Consider the following 14,692-nt stretch of genomic DNA (forward strand, 5'->3'; position numbering starts at 1 on the left):
TGCAATGCAGTGCAATCCCATCCCAATAATCCATCCGCTACACACCAAATCCCACCCAACCGAAACACATATCAATTTGTAACACCCCATTTGGCCTATCACAACCCAAGTCCGGAATCGCCCATCCGTCAACCTATCGGTCTCCCTCTTACGAGTAGATAAAGGGCATTTTCGCCTTTGCCGATCTACGTGGACTTGAAACTCATATCGGTAAAGGGCATTGACTTGAAACTCATTTTAATTTTTTTTTTTTGAAATAAAGAACATTCCTTTAGATAAATACTAAAGACACCAGGATACAATTTAAACTTCTATAAGTACACATTTAAAAGATGCCATTTTCACATGGCTTATATACATTAACCAAAATATTCTTCTGCCACTGGTCTATTCTCCACATGCCATAAAATAACCCAAAACATAACAGTACCAAGCAGTGGATAGTGATAGTGTAACAAGTTGCTGACGATCCCCGAGTTTGTAGCTTCCAAATGAGATCTATAAAACAGAGGAAACAAGGTAAACGGAGTAAGCATTACAATGCTTAGTAAGTTTTAAGCAGTGTCAACAGATAACAATCAAATTATAACATGGTTGTTCATATTTTTATTTTACTCTTCCTTTGGGTATATCACCCCTTTACCGAATATGCACATCTCATCATATACAATAGGCAGATAAACTTTCACATAAAAGTGAGCTCATGTAACATAGATATATTGTACAATTTCACATAACCTTTCACACTAATCCGATGCCACATACTCATAGGAATAGTCTCATAGATTGCTTACGTATGCATCACATAACTACCTTATGATTTAGTTCAAATCAAGCTCACATATAAACTCGAAGTACATACCTGTTTAACCTTTCGCATTGAATATATTTATAAGCAATTCTTATTGCGAAGTCTTATAGCTTTAAACTCTACTCGAATTATCGGCGAGACCTTTAGCTCAGATGAAATCTCCAGAAAAAGTCAGTGGGTCTTAACCCGGATATAGTCACCACATATAGTCATCGGGTCTTAAATCCCGGATTTACATCACAAAGTTTCATGCATATTTATTCACATGTTACAGCATTCACATCGACTATCATATTTGTAATTCATTTGCCTCATCAAATATCTAATAAAACACACCTTCCACAGTTTGTCATTTGGCCACAATATATATATACACTTTCACGTTCATCACATTGGCCATTCGGCCTTATCTCATATATACACATTCACATTCATCACATAAAATTCTGAATCAAAATATAAATTTTCATATATTCACATCACAATTATCCAAATATACTTCATATACCACATAAACTTTCATGTATACACTTTGTCTTGGCTGAATCTACATCTATCATTTTCCAATGAATAATTCAATTTCAAGCCATACTATCATTTCATATTCGAATACTTATAAACTTACAATTTCACAATTATAGTATCAAAGATCCATCTAACACTCATATATCATTTTATAATGTCACAAATTAGAATTCACGTATGGGTTTAATCAATAGCTTATGAGCAACTAAAACAAGTTTTATCAATGTTTACAGCATAATCACATATTCTCTACAAGCTGTTTTCCTGAGCAATAGTCGTTAAATTATTTGTAACTGGAGCTACGAAACTCCAAATGATGCGCCGTTAATTTTCCATGAAAATAGACTCGTATATCTTCTAGCCACAAAATTTTCAGAATTTTTGGTTTGGCTAATCAATACCAGATTTTTCTTAAAGTTTCCCCTGTTTTACTGCTTGACTATTCTGACTACTTTCACTAAGAATTGAATTTCTCATTGTACAGAATTCAAAATATGTTTTCGTTTATTTTGTTTGAAACTAGACTCATTAAGGACTCTAAGTATATAAATATTATCTTATAATCATTTTTGTACGATTTATAATGATTTTCCAAATATTGGACAGGGGATTTTGGAGCCATTCTGACTCTGTCTCACACAACTTTAAAAAATCTCATTATCGGCAACCCCTTTACTTACTCGATTTCTTTTATATGAAACTAGACGCATCAAGCTTTAATTACATAATCTATTCAGCCTTTAATTCAATTCCCACAATTTATGGTAATTTTTCCAAAACACACTACTGCTGCAGTCCCAAGCAGATTTATACAAATTTACTCTGTAAAGTTCTCATTCACATATTTAAAACATAATATCATATATGCCATCATTTCGAAAAGTCATTGACCTTAACGTATATACTTAATTCATATTCATCCCATTTAAAAACTTAAAACTTACAAAGGAATTAAACTCAAATACTTAAGAACTTACCTCAGAATTTGTTGAACGATTACAGATCGACTATTCGGTTAGGTAGCTTTTTCTCTTATCCGAAATTGTCCATATGTGCTCTTAAGCTTAATTGAGTAAATTAAGTATATCAACTTCATATACTTCACTTAATCAAAGCAGGAAATACAATTATCCTCACTATCTCACACATATACATTCAGTCAATCATTACTATGTTACAAGTCAAGCCTAGCTTAGGCTAGATCGAACATATATAATCTTTTAACTCAATTTACTTAATCAAGACATATTAGTTATCAAAAGTTGACCATGATACACATAGTGAGCTCCATTTTCTTTAACTCACATTCGCACATAAAACATACACAAAATTTTCCACACAAGCTAGTATTTTAGCAATTAATATGATACTAGTTAAACCAAAAGTTTACAATAAAATTACAAGGTACATACATAGGGTCCATATACATGTTTATTTTAAACACCACCCTTTAAACCCTCTAGCTCTACTTACAAAAGACTCTCATAACTAAAATCCATAAGTAAGTCATCCAATTCCACCATTTCAATAAGTATTTTATACCAAATCTAATAACTAAATGTTATTAATGAGATTCATACCAAGACCGAATATTCATTAACAACCAAAGCATATATTCAACAATTTAACAATGTGTTTAACCTCCATGGCTGAATAGATCCTTTCTATTCCATTTAACTACCATAAATTTAAAGTATTTAAATCAAGTTCATGAGTTTCTAATTTCACACTTCAACCATTCAAAGCCTATCTAATTTCTCAAATAGATTTCTAATACAAGAATTAAGCCAACCTACTAACCTTAACACCCACATTCGCAAGTGACCACACACACACTCATAACCGAATTTCCATATTACTAAAATCCTCAATACACATATTCTCCTTATTCAACTTCAATTTAAGCTCCCAACTCATAAAACATAAGGAATAGAAATCATCTTCTAAGTTTCCTACCTTAACCGAATGTCCAAATCACCACAAGGATCAAAATTCACACATGGGCTCAATCAAAGACCTATCCATCAACTAAAATTTCATAAAATCTCAAAGAATTTACCTAAAACTTACCTTAATTAAGCAAGTAGAAGACCGAATGCCTAGCTTCTTTTCCCCCCTTTTTTCTTCCTTTAGTTCATGGCAAGAAGAACAAAAACATAACCAAAATTTTTTTCTTTCTTTTATATAAAGTAATAACCATTTAACTAAAATTTAATACATATTTTAATATATGCCATCATCATGGCCGGTCACTATTAACAAAAAGGAGTATTTGACATGCAAAACCATTATTTTCAATACATGCTTTAATAGACCCTTATAGATTAACCTATCACATTTCAAAAATGTCACACACAAGTCCTATTAACTAAATTCACATGCAATCTACTAAATCGAAGCTTAAAACTTTCACACATTCATATTCACATATAATAAACATAAAATATGACGGCTAATTATTTTTATGACTCGATTTTATGGTCCCGAAACCACTTTTCGACTAGGGTCAAATTAGGGGTGTCACAACTCTTCCCCCCTTTAGGGATTTTCGTCCTCGAAAATTTCTACCGATGTATAGTTTAGGATAACGTCCTCTTATTGAATTATATCCATATAAACATTAGCTCATCGATAGCAATTGTAATTCATTACTGATTTCGCATCAATCTATAAAATCATTTTCTTATCTTAAAACAAATACATAAACATTTCTACAAGTATGCACATATATCTCATTTTCTTGATTTCATAAGCAATAATCACTTAATTTAATTCACAAATGCATTTCAAAGACATATTAAGCACATATTAACATGTATAATTCACATCATCAACCCACATATTTGTAACCCACATTTTCATTCATGTATAAGTCAGAACTCGACCGAAAGTACACATATACTCAAACATCCCAATAAATATCCTTTATAACTCCATCATATCTCACTATTCAACTTAACCTATTTCCAACAGAAAATCAACTTCCACATACCTGAACATTGAATTCATTTAGCACATTCAATCACCGTTAACGATACCCGTATACAATCGATTTGGCATAAAGCCTCATATAGTATACCGGCATGGGATTTATTTTAGCACATAACCCATATATCCAAAATTATCAGCATTCATAAAAAAAATTTTACAGACTTTCAAATGTCGAACTTAATCGAAATAATTTCTTGAACATGATTAACAAAAATAGGGGTCATTTAGCAATAGCACATATGACTTCATATACCAAGCATCCCATAAACTAAATCTGTAACACATTTATAACATGAATTCATTTCTTAACAACATATCCACCATCTTAAATCAATGCCTTCGTTCCATATGAGGTCTTACATGAATCTTGTTTTACTCACTTAATGTCTACTGGCCGATCTCGCACACATAGTGCTCGGTTGAAGAAGTCGCACTCTCAGTGCCTCTAATCATTTGCACACATAGTGCCCCTATTCATTTGTTGTTACACATTGAAATGACTTAACCAAGTCTATAAACATCATGTATGTACACTTTTAAACATATCCTTTCATTTAAATTTAAGTTCGTATAGTGATGAACACTTAAACTTTGCTCAAATTACCAAAGACGAAGCCTACTTAGGCATGAAGGCCCGAATACACATCACCAAAGATGATTGCTCTTCGGGACCTAGCCGGATATAACACCAAAGACGAATGCTTTTCGGGACTTAACCTGCTCTCTAGCACGAATGCTCTTCGAGACTTAGCCCGATATAACTCTAGACTTACTAATGCTCTTAGCCCGGATATAACAGACTTAGCTCTTCGGCCCGGATATAACACCACTCTTTGGGACTTAGCCCGGATATATCACTAGCACGAATGCTCTTCGGGACTTAGCCCGGATATATCACTAGCACGAATGCTCTTCGGGACTTAGCCCGGATATATAACTCTCAATTCTCATGTACATATACATATATAACAATACACATTAGTATATCATTTACATTACTTGAATATAAACACAACATGCTTATCGACCATTCAACTTTCGGCCCATAGCCACATACAAAGATCACATTTATAGTCGTAACACTCTTTCAAAATTGCATCACTTATACCCTTATAATTCAATCCAAATCAAAATTCAAATACGAGTACATGATACGTACCTGATCAACTTAATAATTTAAGCATATCCAAGTGAAGTTATATCGCAAATTCTCATAGTCAGAAGCTTGCTACAGCTCGATCGGGATCAAAATTCATTACAATACAACAAACACATTTTAATAGTCAAAAATCATCACACTATCATTTTATCACTTTATGGCATGTATAAATAGACTCACGCGTGCTACGTTAGTCCTAGAATCGACTAAACCGTAGCTCTGATACCAATAAAATGTAACAACCCTATCCCGTATCCGTCTCCGGAATAGGTAAAGGGGCATTACCGGACTTGAAACTCATATCAGAATAGTAAAAATTTTGAATTTTTTTTTTGAAATAAAGAACATTCCTTTAGATAAATACTAAAGACAGCCAGGGATACAATTTAAACTTCTATAAGTACACATTTAAAAGATGCCATTTTCGCATGGCTTATATACATTAACCAAAATATTCTTTTGCCACTGGTCTATTCTACACATGCCATAAAATAACCCAAAACATAACAAGTACCAAGCAAAGGATAGTGATAGTGTAACAAGTTGTCGACGATCCCCGAGTCCAGAGCTTCCAAATGAGATCTATAAAACAGAGGAAACAAGGTAAACGGAGTAAGCATTACAATGCTTAGTAAGTTTTAAGCAAGGTCAACAGATAACAATCAAATTATAACATGGTTGTTCGTATTTTTATTTCACTCTTCCTTTGGGTATATCACCCTTTACCGAATATGCACATCTCATCATATACAATAGGCGATAAACTTTCACATAAAAGTGAGCTCATGTAACATAGATATATTGTACAATTTCACATAACCTTTCACACTAATCCGATGCCACATAATCATAGGAATAGTCTCATAGATTGCTCACGTATGCATCACATAACTACCTTATGATTTAGTTCAAATCAAGCTCACATATAAACTCGGAGTACATACCTGTTTAACCTTTAGCATTGAATATATTTATAAGCAATTCTTATTGCGAAGTCTTACAGCTTTAAACTTTACTCAGATTATCGGCGAGACCTTTAGCTCAGATGAAATCTCCAGACAAAGTCAGCGGGTCTTAACCCGGATATAGTCACCACATATAGTCATCGGGTCTTAAATCCCGGATTTACATCACAAAGTTTCATACATATTTATTCACATGTTACAGCATTCACATCGACTATCATATTTGTAATTCATTTGCCTCATCAAATATCTAATAAAACACACCTTCCACAGTTTGTCATTTGGCCACAATATATATATACACTTTCACGTTCATCACATTGGCCATTCGGCCTTATCTCATATATACACATTCACATTCATCACATAAAATTCTGAATCAAAATATAAATTTTCATATATTCACATCACAATTATCCAAATATACTTCATATTCCATATAAAATTTCATGTATACACTTTGTCTTGGCTGAATCTACATCTATCATTTTCCAATGAATAATTCAATTTCAAGCCATACTATCATTTCATATTCGAATACTTATAAACTTACAATTTCACAATTTTAATATCAAAGATCCATCTAACACTCATATATCATTTTATAATGTCACAAATTAGAATTCACGTATGGGTTTAATCAATAGCTTATGAGCAACTAAAACAAGTTTTATTAATGTTTACAACATAATCACATATTCTCTACAAGCTGTTTTCCTGAGCAACAGTCGTTAAATTATTTGTAACTGGAGCTACGAAACTCCAAATGATGTGCCGTTAATTTTCCATGAAAATAGACTCGTATATCTTCTATCCAAAAAAATTTCAGAATTTTTGGTTTGGCTAATCAATACCAGATTTTTCTTAAAGTTTCCCCTATTTTACTGCTTGACTATTCTGACTACTCTTCACTAAGAATTGAATTTCTCATTGTACAGAATTCAAAATATGTTTTCGTTTATTTTGTTTGAAACTAGACTCATTAAGGAGTCTAAGTATATAAATCTTATCTTATAATCATTTTTGTTCGATTTATAATGATTTTCCAAATACTGGACAGGGGATTTCGGAGCCATTCTGACTCTGTCTTACACAACTTTAAAAAATCTCATTATCGGCAACCCCTTTACTTACTCATTTCTTTTATACGAAACTAGACGCATCAAGCTTTAATTACATAATCTATTCAGCCTTTAACTCAATTCCCACAATTTATGGTAATTTTTCCAAAACACACTACTGCTGCTGTCCCAAGCAGATTTATACAAATTTACTCTGTAAAGTTCTCATTCACATATTTAAAACATAATATCATATATGCCATCATTTAGAAAAGTCATTGACCTTAACGTATATACTTAATTCATATTCATCCCATTTAAAAACTTAAAACTTACAAAGGAATTAAACTCATATACTTAAGAACTTACCTCGGAATTTGTCGAACGATTACAGATCGACTATTCGGTTAGGTAGCTTTTTCTCTTATCCGAAATTGTCCCTATGTGCTCTTAAGCTTAATTGAGTAAATTAAGTATATCAACTTCATATACTTCACTTAATCAAAGCAAGAAATACAATTATCCTCACTATCTCACACATATATGTTCAATCAATCATTACTATGTTACAAGTCAAGCCTAGCTTAGGCTAGATCGAACATATATAATCTTTTAACTCAATTTACGAATCAAGACATATTAGTTATCAAAAGTTGACCATGATACACATAGTGAGCTCCATTTTCTTTAACTCACATTCGGCACATAAAAACATACACAAAATTTTCCACACAAGCTAGTATTTTAGCAATTAATATGATACGAGTTAAACCAAAAGTTTACAATAAAATTACAAGGTACATACATAGGGTCCATATACATGTTTATTTTTAAACACCACCCTTTAAACCCTCTAGCTCTACTTACAAAAGACTCTCATAACTAAAATCCATAAGTAAGTCATCCAATTCCACCATTTCAATAAGTATTTTATACCAAATCTAATAACTAAATGTTATTAATGAGATTCATACCAAGACCGAATATTCATTAACAACCAAAGCATATATTCAACAATTTAACAATGTGTTTAACCTCCATGGCCGAATAGATCCTTTCTATTCCATTTAACTACCATAAATTTAAAGTATTTAAATCAAGTTCATGAGTTTCTAATTTCGTTACTTCAACCATTCAAAGCCTATCTAATTTCTCAAATAGATTTCTAATACAAGAATTAAGCCAACCTACTAACCTTAACACCCACATTCGGCAAGTGACCACACACACACTCTCATAACCGAATTTCCATATTACTAAAATCCTCAATACACATATTCTCCTTATTCAACTTCAATTTAAGCTCCCAACTCATAAAACATAAGGAATAGAAATCATCTTCTAAGTTTCCTACCTTAACCGAATGCCCAAATCACCACAAAGATCAAAATTCACACATGGGCTCAATCAAAGACCTATCCATCAACTAAAATTTCATAAAATCTCAAAGAATTTACCTAAAACTTACCTTAATTAAGCAAGTAAAAGACAGAATGCCTAGCTTCTTTTCCCCCCTTTTTTCTTCCTTTAGTTCACGGCAAGAAGAACAAAAACATAACCAAAATTTTTTTCTTTCTTTTATATAAAGTAATAACCATTTAACTAAAATTTAATACATATTTTAATATATGCCATCTTTATGGCCGGCCACTATTAACAAAAAGGAGTATTTGACATGCAAAACCATTATTTTCAATACATGCTTTAATAGACCCTTATAGATTAACCTATCACATTTCAAAAATGTCACACACAAGTCCTATTAACTAAATTCACATGCAATTTACTAAATCGAAGCTTAAAACTTTCACACATTCATATTCACATATAATAAACATAAAATATGACGGCTAATTATTTTTATGACTCGATTTTGTGGTCCCGAAACCACTTGTCGACTAGGGTCAAATTAGGGGTGTCACAACTCTTCCCCCCTTTAGGGATTTTCGTCCTCGAAAATTTCTACCGATGCATAGTTTAGGATAACGTCCTCTTATTGAATTATATGCATATAAACATTAGCTCATCGATAGCAATTGTAATTCATTACTTGATTTCAGATCGATCTATAAAATCATTTTCTTATCTTAAAACAAATACATAAACATTTCTACAAGTATGCACATATATCTCATTTTCTTGATTTCATAAGCAATAATCACTTAATTTAATTCACATATGCATTTCAAAGACATATTAAGCACATATTAACATGTATAATTCACATCATCAACCCACATATTTGTAACCCACATTTTCATTCATGTATAAGTCAGAACTCGACCGAAAGTACACATATACTCAAACATCCCAATAAATATCCTTTATAACTCCATCATATCTCACTATTCAACTTAACCTATTTCCAATGTAAAATCAACTTCCACATACCCGAACATTGAATTTATTTAGCACATTCAATCACCGTTAACGATACCCGTATACAATCGATTTGGCATAAAGCCTCATATAGTATACCGGCATGGGATTTATTTTAGCACATAGCCCATATATCCAAAATTATCAGCATTCATAAAAAAAATTTTACAGACTTTCAAATGTCGAATTAATCAAAATAATTTCTTGAACATGATTAACAAAAATAGGGGTCATTTAGCAATAGCACATATGACTTCATATACCAAGCATCCCATAAACTAAATCTGTAACACATTTATAACATGAATTCATTTCTTAACAACATATCCACCATCTTAAATCAATGCCTTCATTCCATACGAGGTCTTACATGAATCTTGTTTTACTCACTTAATGTCTACTGACCGATCTCGCACACATAGTGCTCGGTTGAAGAACTCGCACTCTCAGTGCCTCTAATCATTTGCACACATAGTGCCCCTATTCATTTGTTGTTACACATTGAAATGACTTAACCAAGTCTATAAACATCATGTATGTACACTTTTAAACATATCCTTTCATTTAAATTTGAATTCATATAGTAATGAACACTTAAATTTTGCTCAAATTACCAGCACGAAGCCTACTAGGCATGAAGGCCCGAATACACATCACCAGCATGATTGCTCTTTGGGACCTAGCCCAGATATAACACCAGCACAAATGCTTTTCGGGACTTAACCCTGATATAACTCTAGCACGAATGCTCTTCGGGACTTAGCCCGGATATAACTCTAGCACGAATGCTCTTCGGGACTTAGCCCGGATATAACACCAGCACGAATGCTCTTCGGGACTTAGCCCGGATATATCACTAGCACGAATGCTCTTCGAGACTTAGCAAGGATATATCACTAGCACGAATGCTTTTCGGGACTTAGCCCGTATATAACACCAGCACGAATGCTCTTCGGGACTTAGCCCGGATATATAACTCTCAATTCTCATGTACATATACATGTATAACAATACACATTAGTATACCATTTACATTACTTGAATACAAACACAACATGCTTATTGACCATTCAACTTTCAGTTCCATAGCCACATACAAATATCACATTTATAGTCGTAAGACTCTTTCAAAATTGCATCACTTATACCCTTATAATTCAATCCAAATCAAAATTCAAATACGAGTCCATGATACGTACCTGATCAACTTAATAATTTAAGCATATCCAAGTGAAGTTATATCGCAAATTCTCATAGTCAGAAGCTTGCCACAGCTCGATCGGGATCAAAATTCATTACAATACAACAAACACATTTTAATAGCCAAAAATCATCACACTATCATTTTATCACTTTATGGCATGTATAAATAGACTCACGCGTGCTACGTTAGTCTTAGAATCGACTAAACCGTAGCTCTAATACCAATAAAATGTAACACCCCTATCCCGTATCCGTCGCCGGAATAGGTAAAGGGCATTACCGGACTTGAAACTCATATCAGAACAGTAAAAATTTTGAATTTTTTTTTTTTGAAATAAAGAACATTCCTTTAGATAAATACTAAAGACAGCCAGGGATACAATTTAAACTTCTGTAAGTACACATTCAAAAGATGCCATTTTCGCATGGCTTATATACATTAACCAAAATATTCTTACGCCAACGGTCTATTCTACACATGCCATAAAATAACCCAAAACATAACAAAGACCAAGCAAAGGATAGTGATAGTGTAACAAGTTGCTGACGATCCCCGAGTCTGTAGCTTCCAAATGAGATCTATAAAACAGAGGAAACAAGGTAAACGGAGTAAGCATTACAATGCTTAGTAAGTTTTAAGCAGTGTCAACAGATAACAATCAAATTATAACATGGTTGTTCGTATTTTTATTTCACTCTTCCTTTGGGTATATCATCCCTTTACCGAATATGCACATCTCATCATATACAATAGGCAGATAAACTTTCACATAAAAGTGAGCTCATGTAACATAGATATATTGTATAATTTCACATAACCTTTCACACTAATCCGATGCCACATAATCATAGGAATAGTCTCATAGATTGCTCACGTATGCATCACATAACTACCTTATGATTTAGTTCAAATCAAGCTCACATATAAACTCGGAGTACATACCTGTTTAACCTTTCGCATTGAATATATTTATAAGCAATTCTTATTGCAAAGTCTTATAGCTTTAAACTCTACTCGGATTATCGGCGAGACCTTTAGCTCAGATGAAATCTCCAGATGAAGTCAGCGGGTCTTAACGCGGACATAGTCACCACATATAGTCATCGGGTCTTAAATCCCGGATTTACATCACAAAGTTTCATGCATATTTATTCACATGTTACAGCATTCACATCGACTATCATATTTGTAATTCATTTGCCTCATCAAATATCTAATAAAACACACCTTCCACAGTTTGTCATTTGGCCACAATATATATATACACTTTCACGTTCATCACATTGGCCGTTCGGCCTTATCTCATATATACACATTCACATTCATCACATAAAATTCTAAATCAAAATATAAATTTTCATATATTCACATCACAATTATCCAAATATACTTCATATACCACATAAACTTTCATGTATACACTTTGTCTTGGCTAAATCTACATCTATCATTTTCCAATGAATAATTCAATTTCAAGCCATACTATCATTTCATATTCGAATACTTATAAACTTACAATTTCACAATTTTAATATCAAAGATCCATCTAACACTCATATATCATTTTATAGTGTCACAAATTAGAATTCACGTATGGGTTTAATCAATAGCTTATGAGCAACTAAAACAAGTTTTATCAATGTTTACAACATAATCACATATTCTCTACATGCTGTTTTCCAGAGCAACAGTTGTTAAATTATTTGTAACTGGAGCTACGAAACTCCAAATGATGTGCCGTTAATTTTCCATGAAAATAGACTCGTATATCTTCTATCCACAAAATTTTCAGAATTTTTGGTTTGGCTAATCAATACCAGATTTTTCTTAAAGTTTCCCTTATTTTACTGCTTGACTATTCTGACTACTCTTCACTAAGAATTGAATTTCTCATTGTACAGAATTGAAAATATGTTTTCGTTTATTTTGTTTGAAGCTAGACTCATTAAGGAGTCTAAGCATATAAATCTTATCTTATAATCATTTTTGTACGATTTATAATGATTTTCCAAATACTGGACAGGGGATTTCGGATCCATTCTGACTCTGTCTCACACAACTTTAAAAAATCTCATTATCGGCAACCCCTTTACTTACTCGATTTCTTTTATACGAAACTAGACGCATCAAGCTTTAATTACATAATCTATTCAGCCTTTATCTCAATTCCCACAATTTATGGTAATTTTTCCAAAACACACTACTGCTGCTATCCCAAGAAGATTTATACAAATTTACTCTGTAAAGTTCTCATTCACATATTTAAAACATAATATCATATATGCCATCATTTAGAAAAGTCATTGACCTTAACGTATACACTTAATTCATATTCATCCCATTTAAAAACTTAAAACTTACAAAGGAACCAAACTCAAATACTTAAGAACTTACCTCGGAATTTGTCGAACGATTATAGATCGACTATTCGGTTAGGTAGCTTTTTCTCTTATCCAAAATTGTCCCTATGTGCTCTTAAGCTTAATTGAGTAAATTAAGTATATCAACTTCATATACTTCACTTAATCAAAGCAAGAAATACAATTATCCTCACTATTACACACATATACGTTCAGTCAATCATTACTATGTTACAAGTCAAGCCTAGCTTAGGCTAGATCGAACATATATAATCTTTTAACTCAATTTACGAATCAAGACATATTAGTTATCAAAGGTTGACCATGATACACATAGTGAGCTCCATTTTCTTTAACTCACATTCGGCACATAAAAACATACACAAAATTTTCCACATGAGCTAGTATTTTAGCAATTAATATGATATGAGTGAAACCAAAAGTTTACAATAAAATTACAAGGTACATACATAGGGTCCATATACATGTTTATTTTTAAACACCGCCCTTTAAACCCTCTAGCTCTACTTACAAGAGACTCTCATCACTAAAATCCATAAGTAAGTCATCCAATTCCACCATTTCAATAAGTATTTTATACCAAATCTAATAACTAAATGTTATTAATGAGATTCATACCAAGACCAAATATTCATTAACAACCAAAGCATATATTCAACAATTTAACAATGTGTTTAACCTCCATGGCCGAATAGATCCTTTCTATTCCATTTAACTACCATAAATTTAAAGTATTTAAATCAAGTTCATGAGTTTCTAATTTCGTTACTTCAACCATTCAAAGCCTATCTAATTTCTCAAATAGATTTCTAATACAAGAATTAAGCCAACCTACTAACCTTAACGCCCACATTCGGCAAGTGACCACACACACACTCTCATAACCGAATTTCCATATTACTAAAATCCTCAATACACATATTCCCCTTATTCAACTTCAATTTAAGCTCCCAACTCATAAAACATAAGGAATAGAAATCATCTTCTAAGTTTCCTACCTTAACCGAATGTCCAAATCACCACAAGGATCAAAATTCACACATGGGCTCAATCAAAGACCTATCCATCAACTAAAATTTCATAAAATATCAAAGAATTTACCTAAACTTAACTTAATTAAGCAAGTAGAAGACCGAATGCCTAGCTTCTTTTCCCCCCTTTTTTCTTCCTTTAGTTCACGGCAAGAATAGCAAAAACATAACCAAAATTTTTTTTC

Source organism: Gossypium arboreum, chromosome 4, assembly GCF_025698485.1.
Source record: "Gossypium arboreum isolate Shixiya-1 chromosome 4, ASM2569848v2, whole genome shotgun sequence".
NCBI lineage: Eukaryota > Viridiplantae > Streptophyta > Magnoliopsida > Malvales > Malvaceae > Gossypium > Gossypium arboreum.